General features: G+C 36.6%; 1 long non-coding RNA gene across 1 annotated transcript in view; it reads left to right on the forward strand.

The window, feature by feature from the left end:
• Nucleotides 1-3: 3 nt before the first annotated feature.
• The window catches only part of LOC130684286 (uncharacterized), a 193,659-nt gene continuing 178,216 nt past the window's right edge, over nucleotides 4-15,446 (forward strand). The window contains exons 1-2 of the long non-coding RNA XR_008998494.1: nucleotides 4-161; nucleotides 3,226-3,347. This is a non-coding gene — a long non-coding RNA (uncharacterized LOC130684286). The remainder of the gene's footprint in view (nucleotides 162-3,225; nucleotides 3,348-15,446) is intronic.

A 15,446-nucleotide genomic window follows, 5' to 3' on the forward strand; every position in this document is an offset into this window, starting at 1 on the left:
AGACGCGGAGAGGAGCTGCGGGAGCAGCGCAGAGAATGCTGGGATACTGGAGGTCAGCCCAACGCTGCCTGTGGGTTTAGCTCTCCTTCAGTGTTTAAGTGGGTTATTTTGTGCCCTTACCTCTTATCCAGACTCTCTGAATTGACAAGATGGAGCTCAGGGTAGGTTTCCGTGACTGGAAAAGACTCATAATGTGTAGAAAAATTAAGCAGCTTAGTTAACAGCTGTGGGAAGTGTCCGCAAAAATTCAGTGGCAGGCCCTAAAATAGGTTACCTGCCTAAACCAGTTCCCAGAGCATGGGTATAAGATCCCCACATACCAGAAATTTAGGTTCAGAAAGAAAGAATCCACGTTACTCCGATAGTGCTAGACTCCTCTACCTTGTAATTGTACTGTGGTAAATATGTTGTTAAATAGTGTGTTTAGGTGTATGTGTGTATGTGTGTAATAGAGATACTATAAAGTAATACTGTTAAAACCCGATATATGTAATATTTAATGATGTTCAAAATAGATCATTTGAATTTCTCAAATATTAAATATTGCTTTGAATATACAGGGTTGCATAAAACTATATATATGTAATATTTTAGGTGAATTTTATGTAATATATATGTACAAACAGATACTTGAGTATTATTGTAAATTTTGATACATGTGTTTATATATTTAAATCCCATTCCGTCCTTTAGCAACATTAGTTGATACCATTTTCCAGGCATTGTGCTGGAAATGAAACATGTATAGACAAGGTCCTTACCCTCAATGAACTCATATTCTACCCAGAGGCATGTAAACAGATAAACCACAATAAAACATAGTAAGTAATACATTTGAATCTCTACAATAAAGAAAATTGAGAAGTGAACAGAATACATGGGTATACAGAGAATGGGGCAACTAAGAGCACAAATTTGGACCAGAATTTGGGAATCTGCAATTAGCTGTAAATTTTTTTAAAATAAGATGACCCTTATAATATTATTTAGATTTGTATTGACTACTGAAAATATTAACACTCTACAAATTACGTACAAATTCAAAGTACATGTAATTTCAAATGTTACATTAATAAATACCAAATTAAGACAAAAGATGAGGAAAGTCTAAAATTGGAAGTAAATGTAGAGAGTAGAAAGGTAGAAAATATGTAGTATATTTCCCCATTTAAAGTCTTTGGTAGCATTTGCTAGGGTTAATGAGATCTTTCAGAGTTTCATACTCTCTATTATGCCCTCTATCATACATATTATATATACCATTGGGAACCACACACCAAGATGAAATTTCGGGCAGGCAGTTTTGATTCAGGAAGCAAAGAATAAAAAAGCAAATCATGAATCTGAGACAGCCATTTTATGCAGAGAGGAATGATATGCCCAAGGAGGAATCCATAGAGAGAAAGATTAAGAGATGGGGAGGAAGAGGAGAGGACTTGGAACCCACTGCTAAATAGGTACAGGGTTTCTTTGTGGTGTGGTAAAAATATTCTGGAACTAGATAGTGATGATGATTGCAAAACTTAGTGAATAATAAAAACCATTGAAGTGTAAGCTTCAAAATGGTGAATTATATGTTATGTGAAGTGTATCTCATTTTTTTAAATGCTATAAAAATTTTGGCTAAGGAGTCAGGAATCTCAAATCCTAATTCCTGGGCCTACTTTTCAATTTACCTGTGATGACGTTTATATCAGTGTTTAGGAAAAAAAAATCAATGGCAATGTAATGATTTTTTCCTCTAAAACTAAATATAGTCGATTTAAAGAATAAATAAAAAGAACCTTGCATTTGGAGAAGACAAGTAATGACTCTATAGTATCTCACTACGCTGATAGCGACCACAATAGAGGGAGTGAGGACTTGATAATATGGGTGAATGTTGAGACTACCTTGTTGTTTATGTGAAACCATCATAAGATTGTATACCAATGATACTTCAATAAAAAAAAGAACCTTGCATTAAGTTCCCAATTAAAAAAAAATTACTAACTCATTACATCCAGAATGCTAGTACTGAAATAACTCCTCATTTAAATCATTGTGGCGCAGGGTACAATGAACAGTTTCTCATTTTAATGGTCAATGTACATAGAAAAACCTTGGAAAATGATAGCTATTAAAGTATAAGAGGCATTATTGCTTAGTTAAATTAAGCACATAAGAATACATAATTAATGGACCAGGATATAAATCCAGGTCCCATTCCTACCAAACAAGGGATTTAGGCAAATTACCTACTTTCTCTTAAGTTCATTTTAGTGATTTTTATAGTTACAATGACTTTTAAATGAGATTATGTATATAACATGCATAGCTCAGTACCTGGCATGTAATATGTGATTAATATATGTTAGCTATTATTAAACAAGGGACTTAAATTTTAAAATACATCTTCCATACCAATCCTAAAAGTTTCTAAATATGGGTTTTGTTTCTTAGATGCTATCTTGGTAATATTTTGCAAAGAAGCCAGTCCCTCCACAGGTTAATAATATCTATTTAATTCAATTAAAAAAATGTATTTAATGTTTGCTTTATATAATGTATTTAATGTTTGCTTTATACTAGGCACTGTGCAAAGCCCTTTTTATGTTTTGAATGAGTACAACTTAAAGCCATTTAATACTTGAGGGAACTGAAGCACATAGAGGTGGTAATGTGGCCAAAGTCATGGTGTTAAGAAATGGTAGAGCTGGTATTATGTCATTAGGGATTTCTTAAAGGATAAACAAACCATCTCAGTGTGTGGAGAGGTGGACAGCTGTCACAAGAATCCCCAGAGTAATTTCTTCCTAATGCTACTAAACATATACACATATGGGAAAATAACAAAAATATCTAAATGTAAAACAGAAATACAGAAGGCAAAGATGTAGAATGTAAAAGAAAATTGAACCTTAAGATTGACAAACTCTATGGCTAGGAATCCCTCTACACTCTAGTGATAAGCATTGCAGTCAAGACTGTGCCTTTACCTATGTATCATATATCTATAATTGGTTGATCAGTTTAACATCATAGGAAATCAGGTTAACAGCTGATTTTATAGTAGATGATTCCATTTGTCTCAAGCAAATTTTTTTCTTCCCAAAGTTCCACTTAGGATCCACATGATTTAGTTATATCACAAATATCTGAATTCTTAAGTTTGCTCTGGAGTGACCATTCAGTACCTAGGCCAAGTGGATCATACAGGATTGACCTTTATCTCTGTCTACCCAGGAAGAAATGCCCAAAAGAAAGGCACCTTTATTTTGATTTCAAGAAGGCACAGCTAATTTGCTAGAGTGAAGAACTCAGAAGATGGTGACCTGCACCTCAGGTCTCTGTGGTGTTCTCTCAGGGTATGTAAGAAGCTTTGGCTGCAGTCACTCTTCCTGACATCACCCCAGGCTCCACCACTCAACCAGCTGAATATTATGTTCCATCTGGGGCCTTGGTTCACCCAAATTCGAAGAGAGTAGTAATTACCTTCCCAGTAAGATTCTTGTAAGAATTAAATGAGCTATTTCATGTAAAACACTCAGAAGGGTGTCTGACATATGATAAATAGGCAATGAAGAGTAATAGTTTGAAGTAAAAAGGGGAATAATAATGTTGATTCACACCCTCTAGCAGTGTGTACATCTTAGAAGAAAAGCTTATTTCCCACAGCATCCATGCTTGTCATCAGGAAGTACTGCACTTTTGCAGTGCAATAGTTCTCTTCTTTATCTGTCCTTTCTAACCTCCAGAACACAACCATTTGCTGTAGCTTCTCTCAGAGTCTCCATGGGGCAGGTCCTAGATGAGATTAAATTGATGTAGCACAGTTCCAGGACCCTCCTTTCCCATGAGGTCACAACTTTTAGGCAGCTACCAATAACATCATCAAAATTCCACATACTTTTATAATAAATGAAGTGTAACTGTATTAGGAGAAAATGGAAATTTAAAAGGGTGAGGCAAACCAAACCATATGCAATTTGCAGCAATGGAAGATGTAGAAAGGATGAGATATTAGAAAATAGAGATTGGGATATCTTTCACAGAAGATCTCTTATTTCATATAAATCTATAGCTCCTTATTCAAATTTTCTTTTTTTCTCTTTGGACCTTTAAAATTACTCACCTTTCCCGGAAACAGATATTGAAGGTCTTTAAGAAAATTAGACTATAATTATGAAGTCAGACTCTGAATATCTGAATATCTAAATGCTACTGTGATCTATGTTTTTCTTTTATTACTTATTGTGGTAAGAACACTTAACATATCTACCCTCTCAACACATTTTTAAATGCATAATACATATTGTTAACGATAGGCATGATGCTGTATAGCTGATCTCTAGAATTTACTCATTTTGTATATTCTGTTCATCAACTCTTCATTTCCCTCACCCCACAGCCCCTGGCAACCATCATTCTATTCACCATTTTTATGAGTTTGACTATTTCAGATACCTTTTATAAGTGGAATCATGATGCAGTGTTTGTCTATCTGTAACTGGCTTATTTCACTTAGCATAATATCCTCCAGGTTCATCCATGTTGTCAAATATGGCAGAATTTCTTTTCAAAGGCTGAAAAATATTCCATTGTATGTATATACCTGTAACTCTCGGGAGAAAATATTTTCCCAGCCCAGGGGCAAATACCTTTGAAACCAAGATCAGTCAAAGGGAAAAATTAAGTGGGAGAAACCCATTTATTGCCTACAAGCAGTCGTCCACTTCTGCTCGAGGTGTCTCTCACGACCCAGCCAGGAACCCCACCCAACCTCCCTGGTCCAGATATGCCCTCCTCCCCCTTGTTATTACCTATTGATATGGAGGTAGACTACTTTTCTCCACCCCTTCGAAACACCTATTGATATACATATGCACTAAGGCCAGGTGAGAAATTTCTAGAAATATTGCAGTTTTACCCACAGTACCACATTTTCTTTATCCATTCATCTGTTAGTGGACATGTAAGTTGTATCCATATCTCATTTATTTGAATAGTGCTTCCATAAACATGGGAGTACAGATATCTTTTTGGGATCCTGATTTCAGTCCTTTTGGATAAATGCTCAGAAGTGGGATTGCTGGATCATATAGTAGTTTTATTTGTAAGTTTTTGAGATACCTCCATACCATTTTCCATAGTGGCTCCATCAGTTTACATTTCCAATAACAGTGTTTAAAGATTATAATTTCTCCACATCCTTTTGGGTTAATTGATAATAGCGGTCTGTTCTGACAGACGGGAGGTGATATATTGTTGTTTTGATTTGCGTTTCCCTGATGATTCATGATGTTAAGTATCTTCACATACCTTTTGGTCATTTGTATGTCTTCTTGGAGAAATATCTATTCAAGTCCTTTGCCAATTTTTTAATTAGATTATTGGGATTTGGGGGTTTTTTTGCTCTTGAGTAGTAGGAATTCCTTATATGTTCTGTTGGAGATAAACCCCTTATCAGTTATATATAGCTTGCATGTATTTTCTCCCTTCTGTAAGTTGCCTTTTCACTCTGTTGATTATTTATTTTGCTGTGCAGAATTTTTTAGTTTGAGGTAGTTCCACTTGTTTGTCTTTGCTTTTGTGGCTTGTGCTTTTGGTGTCATATCCAAGAAATCACTGTGTAGAACAATGTCATGAAGCTCTTCCCTATGTTTTCTCCTATTAATTTTATAGCTTCAGGTCTTAAGTTTAAATCTTTAATCCATTTTGAGTTGATTTTTGTGTGTGATACATGTTTAATGGTTTGGCTCATGGGGAGTGGGTAAAAAAAAGAGAGAATATTTTCTTTTAAAAGCATACAACTTGACAATAATCTCATTTTGAAATGAAGGGATATTTTCCATTCTCTTCTCAAAATTATTTAACATCATTACAGATTCTGCCCTGAGCTACATGCTCTGCAGATGCCACATGTGGACACATTCCTCTTTTCTTAGAGTTTATATTCTAGCAGGTTCTTTAGCTTCCATCAGTCTTTCTGGTATAAAGCTTCTAAAATTTTTCAAAGCAAATATTTGAGACTGGCTTTGTAGCTAAACTTCAGTGTGCATTCAAGTCTCTGGCATTCTTGTTATAAAGCAGTTTCATTTTCAGTTGGTCTACCTAGGGTCTGAGAGTCTACATTTTTAACAATCTGCCAGGTGATGCCAGTTTTGCTGGTCTGGATGACATTTTAAGAAGGAAGGGTATAGATGATATGGAAATAAGAGAAAATATATGTGTTTCTGAAAATTGATTTAGCTAACAATACTTTATGACCGTCTATAACCTTAACAGTGTAGAGGAGAAAAGACTTACCTCTTCTCTCTTAGGTTAAATAGCTGAGTCTATAAAATAAATTGACAACAGGCAGATTAAAAGAAGAGAAGGTAAACAAACTTGTTAATTTTTTTCTTTTTTTTTTGGAATCATTAATCTACAATTACATGAGGAACATTATGTTTACTAGGCTCCCCCCTTCACCAAGACCCCACCACAAACCTCATTACAGTCACTGTCCATCAGCGTAGCAACATGATGTAGAAGCACTATGTGTCTTCTCTGTGTTGCACAGCCCTCCCCATGGCTCCCCCACATTATACATGCTAATCGTAATGCCCCCTTTCTTCCCCCCCCTTATCCCTCCCTTCCCACCCATCCTCCACAGTACCTTTCCCTTTGGTAACTGTTAGTCCATTCTTGGGTTCTGTGACTCTGCTGCTGTTTGGTTCCTCCAGTTTTTTCTTTGTTCTTATACTCCACAGATGAGTGAAATCATTTGGTACTTGTCTTTCTCTGCCTGGCTTATTTCACTGAGCATAATATCCTCTAGCTCCATCCATGTTGTTGCAAATCGTAGGATTTGTTTTCTTCTTATGGCTGAATAATATTCCATTGTGTATATGTACCACCTCTTCTTTGTTCATTCATCTACTGATGGACACACACTTAGGTTGCTTCCACTTCTTGGCTATTGTAAACAGTGCTGTGATAAACATAGGGGTGCATCTGTCTTTTTCAAACTGGGCTGCTACATTCTTAGGGTAAATTCCTAGAAGTGGAATTCCTGGGTCAAATGGTATGTCTATTTTGAGCTTTTTGAGGAACCTCCATACTGCTTTCCACAATGGTTGAACTAATTTACATTCCCACCAGCAGTGTAGGAGGGTTCCCCTTTCTCCACAACCTCGCCAACATTTGTTGTTGTTTGTCTTTTGGATGGTGGCTATCCTTACTGGTGTGAGGTGATATCTCATTGTGGTTTCAATTTGCATTTCTCTGATGACTAGTGATGTGGAGCATCTTTTCATGTGTCTGTTGGCCATCTGAATTTCTTCTTTGGAGAACTGTCTGTTCAGCTCCTCTGCCCATTTTTTAATTGGATTATTTGTTTTTTGTTTGTTGAAGTGTGTGAGCTCTTTAAATATTTTGGATATCAACCCTTTATCTGATATGTCATTTATGAATATATTCTTCCATACTGTAGGATGCCTTTTTGTTCTATTGATGGTGTCCTTTGCTGTACAGAAGATTTTCAGCTTAATATAGTCCCACTTGTTCATTTTTGCTTTTGTTTCCCTTGCCCAGAGAGATCTGTTCATGAAGAAGTCGCTCATGTTTATGTCCAAGAGTTTTTGCCTGTTTTTTTTCTAAGAGTTTTATGGTTTCATGACTTATATTCAGGTCTTTGATCCACTTCAAATTTACTTTTGTGTATGGGGTTAGACAATGATCCAGTTTCATTCTCTTACATGCAGCTGTCCAATTTTGCCAACACCAACTATTGCAGAGGCTGTCATTTCCTCATTGTAGGTCCATTGCTCCTTTATCGTATATTAATTGACCATATATGTATGGGTTGATGTCTGGAGTCTCTATTCTGTTCTACTGGTCTGTGGTTCTGTTCTTGTGCCAGTACCAAATTGTCTTGATTACTGTGGCTTTGTAGTAGAGCTTGAAGTTGGGGAGCGAGATCACCCCCACTTTATTCTTCCTTCTCAGGATTGCTTTGGCTATTTGGGGTCTTTGGTGTTTCCATATGAATTTTTGAACTATTTGTTCCAGTTTGTTGAAGAATGCTGTTGGTAATTTGATAGGGATTGCATTGAATCTGTAGATTGCTTTGGGCAGGATGGCCATTCTGATGATATTGATTCTTCCTAGCCAAGAGCATGGTATGAATTTCCATTTGTTAGTATCCTCTTTAATTTCTCTTTTAAGAGTGTCTTGTAGTTTTCAGGGTATAGGTCTTTTACTTCCTTAGTTAGGTTTATTCCTTGGTATTTTATTCTTTTTGATGCAATTGTGAATGGAATTGTTTTCCTGATTTCACTTTCTATTAGTTCATCATTAGTGTATAGGAAAGTCACAGATTTCTGTGTATTAATTTTGTGTCCTGCAACTTTGCTGAATTTCGATATTAGTTCTAGTAGTTTTGGAGTGGAGTCTTTAGGGTTTTTTATGTACAATATCATGTCATCTGCAAATAGTGACAGTTTGACTTCTGCTTTACCAGTCTGGATTCCTTGTATTTCTTTGTTTTGTCTAATTGCCGTGGCTAGGACCTCCACTACTATGTTGAATAACAGTGGGGAGAGTGGGCATCCCGGTCTTGTTCCTGATCTTAGAAGAAAAGCTTTCAGCTTCTTGCTGTTAAGTATGATGTAGGCTGTGGGTTTATAATACATGGCCTTTATTATGTTGAGGTACTTGCCCTCTATACCCATTTTGTTGAGAGTTTTTATCATGAATAGATGTTGAATTTTGTCTAATGCTTTTTCAGCATCTATGGAGATGATCATGTGATTTTTGTCCTTCTTTTTGTGGTGTATAATGTTGATGGATTTTCAAATGTTGTTTCATCCTTGCTTCCCTGAAATGAATCTCACTTGGTCATGGTGTATGATCCTGTTGATGTATTTTTGAATTTGGTTTGCTAATATTTTGTTGAGTATTTTTGCATTTATGTTCATCAGGGATATTGGTCTGTAATTTTCTTTTTTGATGGGGTCTTTGCCTGGTTTTGGTATTAGGGTGATGCTGGCTTCATAGAATGAGTTTGGGAGTATTCCCTCCTCTTCTATTTTTTAGAAAACTTTAAGGAGAATGCGTATTATGTCTTCTCTGTGTATCTGATAAAACTCCGCAGTAAATCCATCTGGCCCAGGGGTTTTGTTCTTGGGTAGTTTTTTGATTACCACTTCAATTTTGTTGCTGATAATTGGTCTGTTTAGATTTTCTGTTTCTTCCTTGGTCAGTCTTGGAAGGTTGTATTTTTCTAGGAAGTTGTCCATTTCTTCTAGGTTTTCCAGCTTGTTAGCATGTAGGTTTTCATAGTATTTTCTAATAATTCTTTGTATTTCTGTGGGGTCCATCGTGATTTTTCCTTTCTCATTTTTGATTCTGTTGATGTGTATTGATTCTCTTTTTCTCTTAATAAATCTGGCTAGAGGCTCATTTATTTTGTTTATTTTCTCAAAGAACCACCTCTTGGTTTCAGTGAATTTTTCTATTGTTTTATTCTTCTCAATTTTATTTATTTCTTCTCTGATCTTTATTATGTCCCTCCTTCTGCTGACTTTAGGCCTCATTTGTTCTTCTTTTTCCAACTTCAATTATTGTGACATTAGACTATTCATTTGGGATTGTATTTCCTTCCTTAAATATGCCTGGATTGCTATATACTTTCCTCTTAAAACTGCTTTCACTGTGTCCCACAGAAGTTGGGGATTTATGTTGTTGTCATTTGTTTCCATATATTGCTTGATCTCTATTTTAATTTGTTCATTGATCCATTGATTATTTAGGAGCATGTTGTTAAGCCTCCATGTGTTTGTGAGCCTTTTTGCTCTCTTTGTACAATTTATTTCTAGTTTTATATCTTTGTGGTCTGAGAAGTTGGTTGGTAGAATTTCAATCTTTTTGAATTTACTGAGGCTCTTTTTGTGGCCTAGTATGTGGTCTGTTCTGGAGAATGTTCCATGTGTACTTGAGAAGAATGTGTATCCTGTTGATTTTGGGTGTAGAGTTCTATAGATGTCTATTAGGTCCATCTTTCCTAGTGTGTTGTTCAGTGCCTCTGTGTCCTTACTTATTTTCTGTCTGGTGTATCTGTCCTTTGGAGTGAGTTGTGTATTGAAGTCTCTTAAAATGAATGCATTGCATTCTATTTCCTCCTTTAATTCTGTTAGTATTTGTTTCACATATGTTGGTGGTCCTGTATTGGGTACATATATATTTATAATGGTTATATCCTCTTGTTGAACTGACTCCTTTATCATTATGTAATGTCCTTCTTCATCTCTTGTTACTTTCTTTGTTTTGAAGTCTATTTTGTCTGATACTAGTCTGCAACACCTGCTTTTTTCTCTTTGTTGTTTGCATGAAATATCTTTTTCCATCCCTTGACTTTTAGTCTGTACATGTCTTTAGGTTTGAGGTGAGTCTCTTGTAAGCAGCATACAGATGGGTCTTGCTTTTTTATCCATTCTATTCCTCTGTGTCTTTTGATTGGTGCATTCAGTCCATTTGCATTTAGGGTGATTATTGAAAGATATGTACTTATTGCCATTGCAGGCTTTAGATTCCTGGTTACCAAAGGTTCAAGGTTAGCTTCTTTACTATATTACCATCTAACTTAGCTCACTTACTGAGCTATTATAAACACAGTCTGATGATTCTTTATTTCTCTCCCTTCTTATTCCTCCTCCTCCATTCTTTATTTGTTAGGTGTTTTATTTTGTGCTCTTTTCTATTTCCTTTGACTGCTTTTGTGGGTAGTTGATTTTATTTTTTGCCTTTAGTTAGTATTTGGTTGGTCTGCTTTCTTTGCTGTGATTTTGTTTTCTCTGGTGACATCTGTTTAGCCTTAGGAGTGCTTCCATCTAGAGCAGTCCCTCTAGAATAGCCTGTAGAGGTGGTTTGTGGGAGACAAATTCCCTCAACTTTTGCTTGTCTGGGAATTGTTTTATCCCTCCTTCATATTTAAATGATACTCGTGCTGGATACAAGTATTCTTGGTTCAAGGCCCTTCTGTTTCATTGCATTAAATATATCATGCCATTCTCTTCTGGCCTTTAAGGTTTCTGTTGAGAAGTCTGATGATAGCCTGATGGGTTTTCCTTTGTAGGTGGCCTTTTTTTCTCTCTCTGGCTGCCTTTAATACTCTGTCTTTGTCCTTGATCTTTGCCATTTTAATTATTATGTGCCTTGGTGTTGTCCTCCTTGGGTCCCTTCTGTTGGGAGTTCTGTGTGCTTCCCTCATCTAAGCAACTATTTCCTTTCCCAGTTTCGGGAAGTTTTCAGCAATTATTTCTTCAAAGACACTTTTTATCCCTTTTTCTCTCTCTTCTTCTTCTGGTACCCCTACAATGCAGATATTGTTCTGTTTGGATTGGTCACACAGTCCTCTTAATATTCTTTCATTCCTGGAGATCCTTTTATCTCTCTCTGCATCAGCTTCTCTGTGTTCCTGTTCTCTGCTTTCTATTCCATTAACGGCCTCTTGCATCTCATTCATTCTGCTTTTAATTCCTTCCAGAGATTGTTTTATTTCTGTATTCTCCCTCCCAACTTTATCCGTTAGCTCTTGCATTTTTCTCTGCAGCTCCATCAGCATGGTTATGACCTTTATTTTGAATTGCTTTTCAGGAAGATTGGTTAAATCTATCTCCCTAGGTTCCCTCTCAGGGGATGTCTGAGTTATTCTGGTCTGTATCAAATTCTTCTGCCTTTTCATGGCGATAGAGGTAGTCATGGGTAGTTGGCACATGTGTCATCTGGGAGAACAAAGTCCCTTCCCACTTGCTCGTCGCCTTCCTCTCCTGCGAGAATGGTGACCCCTAGTGGCTTGTGCTTGGCAGCTGTGCCCTAGCGGTGTCTCTGAGTCTGGCCTGGGTGGCTGTGGAGTAGGCTCCATATGGTTGCTGTGGGCGTGGCTGGTCTCAGGCTGCTGCTCCACTATGGCACTTCCATGCTGGAGGGGAAACAGGCGGGAGGCTGTTTATTGCTGTGAGGGGCCTCAGAACTGCACTGCCACCCAGGAGGTTAGGATGCCTGGAGTTCCCTGGGATTCCCAGCTGCTGGTGTGACTGTGCTGGGATGCTTCCATGCAGCTGTGAGGCTCCTATCCCTTTAAGACTTTCAAAAGGCACTCGCTTTCCTTTTGTCCCAGGGGCACTGGCTGTGGGGACCCACTCGCAGGTTTTACTGTTCCTTTTCTGTAGTATCCAGCACACCACGCACTGTGTGTCTGCACTCCGAGTGCAGATAACTAGGGCTGGGTATTTAGCAGTCCTGGGCTCCCTCTCCCTCCCTACTCTGACTCCTCTCCTCCTGCCTGGGAGCTGGGGGGAGGGGCGCTCAGGTCCCGCCGGGCCGCGGATTGTATCTTACCCCCTTCGTGAAGCGCTGGGTTCTTGCAGTTGTAGATATAGCCTGGCTGTTGTACTGTATCTTCTGGTCTCTCTTTTAGGGATAGTTGTATTTGTTGTATTTTCAAAAATATATATGGTTTTGGGAGGATATTTCCGCTGCCCTACTCATGCCGCCATCTTGGCTCCTCCTTAATTTTTAATATTATGTTCACTGGGGCATCACAGGAAAAAAAAGTGAATACCCAGAAAGTGGTGACATTTCAGAGCTTATATACTGTCTTAATAGGGGAGGGGGAGGATGTAGGCAACTTAGGAGAGGAAATGATTTTTTGGAAAGATCAAAGGGCCTTTAAAAGAATAGTGGAAGATAGGATAGTTCGTGATAAAGTTTGTCTGGGTGTGGAATATACTCTTGTAGTCTCCGCTGGGTGATAGGAGTCAACCCTGGGAAGGGGATTTATGACCATTGAGTTCCTTTTGGCGGATTTGTCTTGAAGCAGTTAAGAGGAATTTAGAGAAAGCCTCTCCCTATATTTGACATTTTTCTAGTGTTTTCAGTTCAGAATCATCAATATACCAAAGTAGTGTATTTTGGGGTAGCATGTCCTAAGCTCCATCAACCACCAGACTAAATCCAATGTTTCCTTTTCAGTATTGGAACTTTTCATCTAAAGGTCCTTCCTCTGTAAACTTTAGGAGGTTTAGCTCTTCTTAGAAGTATGTGTATCTCTGAACAACTCCCACTCACATCTTCACTTAATGTTATGAGTACTCTGTACTCAATGGTTGTTTCTGGACTTTGAGAAGAATCATAATCCCAATAAAAGGTTTCTTGGCTCTGTTTTGACATGACAGAATGCTTGGACAAATAAAAATGTGAAAAATGTAATCATAAAATAACTGTCTAAAATATCTAGGTCTCACTGTTCAGCAATTAATAATAAATAAAGAAACAGTTATATAAAATCCAAATGCTAATAATGATAGTACTTAATCTACCACAAAGTAAAAGCCTCACCAAGAAAGATCCATCTTGCACCAAAATACATGTTCAAAAAACGTATTTGCATGCACAAAGTGATTGAAAAGGCGATGTTTGAAAAGGCGATTATGGTCTTATAAGTAAATCATAAGAATTTTTAAAATTTTGTAAATGCTGTATTTATATGACAGACAAGAACCACTCTGAAGGAATCATTATGGTTTGGGAAATGATATGCAATTTCAAAATCATCTAAATCATTTCAATTGCCTGTATTTACATTTAGATAATGGGTATTTATAATGGTGATTATTTTAGAACTTACCTTGTTTTCCGGGATCTCACACTGGTTTCTATGGGAACAAGAATGGCTCTGAAGAGGAGCATTTTAAGAACTCTTTTCACATTCAGTTTCTGCTAACTGAACTGCAAATTCTGTTTGTTTGTTAATGGTTTTTAACTCTCAAGTTTTAACACAGAAATGAAAGTTGGGCATTCTAACTTCATAAATCATTCTAAATAATAAAAACTATTTTTATTAAACATCTGGAACATTGAAACATTTGAAAACAAAATAACTAGCTTTAGGAGCTAATAATCTGTTCACTTTATTAAATTCATTAGTGATTAATCCACACTGACCATGTGCTTGCTCTTAGAAAAATATGCAAAGAAAACTTCATGTGATATATTTTTTTCAATACATTTTTCTCTGCTATTGATATGTATGTATATATGTTTTCTTACTTTTTAAAAAATCCCTTACAAAAACAGGGTTTAAATGTTCTGCATTTAAAGTTTCCCGCTGCCAACACCTTGCCCATCCTGGGTTATTTACCCTTGTACTGTGTTGAAAGTTTACCATGTTCTCACACCAGCTGTAACTTATTTTTACTATTTTTTGAAACAAGCTCATAAGTCTTCAAATTTCAATATTTCTTTTTCTTGGAATAGATTTTTAGATCATAAAAGGCACAACATATAACCTATGTTATTACATTTGTGCAGTTTACTATATTTAATATTTCCCCACATTTCATGTTTTCCCATAAACTTTATTTTTTTAATTCCCTGAAGAAATGATATTTCAGTATATTTTTATTTAATTCCTCCTCAAAGTAATTAAAACCCACTAAAAATAAGAGAAGCCTATTTCATAAGAGTGCTAAAACCAAATTTTTGTTATACCCAGACTATAAAAGATGCTGGTTAAAAACACATGGCATCCCTTAACCAGCTTATGTAATAGCTACCCCAGCTATTGCTGACATGTAATCTGTGTCTTAAGTCCAAAAAGTACAGGTTGATGGCAGAGTGCCAAGCAGGGTGGAATAAGCAAGTGTGTTTATCACCTTTCTTGGATTGGTGGATTTCTGCCCACTTTCAGTGTGCCTTGGCCTTGGTCAGGATTGCTAGAGACTGGTGACAGTTTGAGAAATGAAGCTGCTGGCATAGTGTGACCAAGAGACCATCCTGTAACTCACTGACCTGGAATAATGCCCAAGAAATTGTTTTTTTCTTCCTGAAAAGTATTTTTCATTCAGATTTGATTTTATGAAATTAAAATTAGGGATTGCTACAGTTTGAAAAAATTGAAGATAAAGGGGAACACATAACTAAGTGTTTTAGGGAAATGATTAATTGATTGGTTCTTTTATTTTTTTAAAGTTGATATTTAAATGAAGCAGAAAACAAGCTAAAGAATAAAAGCAAGTATTCTGTTAATTTACAGAAGAGAAATATTTTGAAAAGTATCTAAATCTGAAGGTGAGGAATGTGGTTGTCCATCAGAGCTAAGTCAAAGTGGAGTCCAAGGATCAGTGCCTGAGACAATATAAATACATAATTTGAGTATAGCATTTAGAAACTCTTAGAGGAGTTTGTCATTGCCACTTCATCCAACTGTATGATTTTGTATTTTACAAAAATCAGTCCATGGCATTTAGGTCCTTTACAATTTTCCCTTTACTACAATTAGTTTGAGATGCATTATTCTAGCATAAATCACTGTAAGCCAGAAAAAAAAGAGTACTATTTGAACTTCATAGTATTAGAAATGATTTATCCCATGTGATTCTGTCTGAAAGTTGGGAAGTGAAGGGTTTTTATCTCTGGAAGAT

The sequence above is a fragment of the Manis pentadactyla genome, chromosome 7 (genome assembly GCF_030020395.1).
Source record: "Manis pentadactyla isolate mManPen7 chromosome 7, mManPen7.hap1, whole genome shotgun sequence".
NCBI lineage: Eukaryota > Metazoa > Chordata > Mammalia > Pholidota > Manidae > Manis > Manis pentadactyla.